Raw genomic sequence first — 3,060 nt, 5'->3', positions numbered from 1 at the left:
GAGGAGATATAAAGCAGATAAACTGTCATATAAGATCTTCACTAAGAAGAGAGATTTAAAGGAAAGGATCATGTGAATAGCAGTGGGGAGAGCTTTCCAAATAGGAAAAAGAAATGCAGAAAAATTGGGGAGGATTTGTTTCATTAAGAAATGCTCTGTTTATACTGTCAAGTTGTTCTTAAACTTAGTAATCCCAGTTTAGGGAAATATATGTAAGTTGTATTCTATGTTCTAAGACTGGAATCAAAAGGATTTTCACAAAACACAAATAATAATAATGGAGAAATGAAAAAGAAAGAAACAAAAAAGAAAGAAAGGAAGGGAAGGAGGAAGAAATTAAGGAAAAAATGATCATTGAAGGGCACATATCCTTGCAATAAAAATGAGGCCTGCTGGGAGCAGAAGTAAAAGTGAGCATAGTAGGGATGCTTTCTGTACATTGGTCCTTAAGCCTGGGCGATGAGGAGTGGTGGCATCTGCAAAGACATCACAGAGGGGTAAGGGTGAAAGGGAAAGAGAGCAAAACTGAGTCTGGACCACACCTGTAGGGAAACCCAGAAAGATGTAGAGGAGCTTAGTTCAGAAAGAGCCAAATCCAAGGGCCAGATGTACCTTACCCTGTAAATTGTGCTTGGTTTGTCATTCTTGAGTTTAAGTATAATCTTGATAAATCCTAATGCCTAGCCTCTGTATTCTGTGAAAAATTATACAATGAGTTTAATGTACATGCTCTGGATGAACATATAAAAACAAGAGAAAGTTACCCTCACAAACATCGGGTAGTGAAACTAGGAACTGGAACACATATCCGTGATCCCTGACTCCCTGGCTGGGATTAGACTGATGTCCATGCGTGGATCTAAGGATGGAGAAAAGTGCTTTAAACTGGAGTCCAAATCAGTGATTCCACGGAAAGTGGTACAGGGGTATGCCAGCTGTAGGTTTGCTATCAATTGGGTGGTATTTGCTCAAGCTTGTCAGATATAATCATAAAGTTACTTGCAATTGCAACTTGGAATCCTATCCAACTTAACTTGCATTGAGATGAAAGTTAATACTATACATTTTAAAGAAAAGAGAACATTCTTATGTGACTGTGTGTGTGTAGATAAACAGAGGATATATGCCAGCATTCATGTGTTCAAATTCTAATCCTTGTACCACAGAATGTGACTGAGTTTGGAGATAAGTTCTTTGTGATGGTAATTAAGTGAAAATGAAACCTTTAGGGTGGACTCTAATGCAATAGACTCACAGAGAAAAGAATACGTGAAGACACAGGGCGAGGGAGACTGCAATTGATGATACAAAGGCCAAGACTGCAGAAGGCAAATCTGGCTTCACCCTGAACTCAGACTTGTGGACTCTAGACTAGTGAGAAATAAATTTCAGTTGTTTAAGCCACTAGCCTGCCATGCTTTGCTGTGTCAGCACTCATACTATTGTGCTGATGCAGTCAGTATCTACCTATCTGTACCCGTCTGTCTATGTGTCTGTGTATCTGAGTGAATCAAGTAAGAAGCAAATGGAAGACTCACTTTTCCTGCCTGTGTGGAAAGTGCACAGGTGGAGGTTTGACTGTGATCTTTATTTAAAGATGTCTAAAAAGAATGGGGAGATTACTACACTAAAATAATTTTATCATAACTTCTTGATATGGAGACAAAGAACATCATTCTTCATTTGTTTCAATTTACTGGTTAATTTGAAAAATATGCTTTATTAATTATCCAATGTTTCCCAAACACTCTCTTCATGGCCTCTTTGACATCTTTGTTCCTTGAACTATAAATGATTGGATTCAGCATGGGAATCACGATGCTATAAAATACAGACACTATCAAGTCATGGTCCAAGGCATAGCTAGAACTCGGTCTCACGTACATGAAGAGGATGGTTCCATGGTAAATAGACACTGCAGTTAGGTGACAGCCACACATAGAGAAGGCTTTCCTTCTCCCTTCGACAGAATGCATCCTCAGAATGGCCAGCAGAATGAAGCCATAGGAGATCAGGACAATCAGGATAGTGACTATCTCAATAGAGCCCACGAAGTAGAAGAGTTGAAGCTGGTTTGTGTGTGTCAGAGCAAGAAAGAGCGAGGAGGGATGTCACAAAAGACGTGTTTAATTTTATTGGACACACAGAAGGACAGGCTAACTGTGTCCGCTGTGTGCACAGTAGCATTCACAATGCCACCAACATAGGAAGCAGTGATGAGTGGCACATAGACTCTGGGCACCATGCTCATTGAATAAAGGAGGGGCTTGTAGATTGCTACGTAGTGATCATATGCCATTGCGGCCAAGAGGAAGCATTCTGTGGTCCCTAAAGTAACAATGAGAAACAACTGGGCTGCACATTCAAAGAATGTAATGGCTTTATTTTTTGACATAAAATCTACTAACATATTTGGGGTAATTACTGAGGAAAGGCTGGCATCCACATATGATAACAGACTCAGAAAATAGTACATGGGGTTGTGCAGCCAGGAAGCCTTGGTGATCAACACAACTAGTCCTAATTTTCCCATCAGATTAAACAGGTAGATCACTAAAACCGGGAAAATAGGAAGATCTGCAGGTCAGGCTTGTCTGTGAAGCCCTTCAGTACAGAGTCACTTCAGTGACATTCTGCATGGTGACCCCTCATGAAACAAACTTGAATGTATTCATAAAATTATAATTCATAGTGCTATGACAAGAGTGAGCAATATTGTGACTTAAGAAATGTGAACCGTATTCTCATATTTATTTCTTGGAAATGCATAACTTCCCAGCAGCAGTTCTAGAGACAGTGATAAGACGGTGGGCCGAAGGTTGACACCATTCACTGTGGAATCAGATGGAAGACTTGGGATTTAACTAACTGGTTCAATTCCTGTCATTTCTAAAAACTATCAAGTCAAATGATTAATTTTCTACTGAATTCTATTAGCTTTTTTCCTATGAAGTCACACTGAAACACAAAGTTTACAGCTAAAGAAAGATTTCTTATATAATTATTACATTAATATTTATCTCAAAAGCAGAATACATATAAATGTGCAAAGTGTATTAA

At 39.0% G+C, this 3,060-nt stretch overlaps 1 pseudogene; it reads right to left on the bottom strand.

The window, feature by feature from the left end:
• Positions 1-1,700: 1,700 nt before the first annotated feature.
• Positions 1,701-2,654, bottom strand: LOC135322994 (olfactory receptor 5T2-like; annotated as a pseudogene).
• Positions 2,655-3,060: the final 406 nt, after the last annotated feature.

This window comes from Camelus dromedarius, chromosome 15 (genome assembly GCF_036321535.1).
Source record: "Camelus dromedarius isolate mCamDro1 chromosome 15, mCamDro1.pat, whole genome shotgun sequence".
Lineage (NCBI taxonomy): Eukaryota > Metazoa > Chordata > Mammalia > Artiodactyla > Camelidae > Camelus > Camelus dromedarius.
The sequence above is the reverse complement of the archived record's forward strand: the minus strand, read 5'-3'. Positions and strand labels throughout refer to the sequence as shown.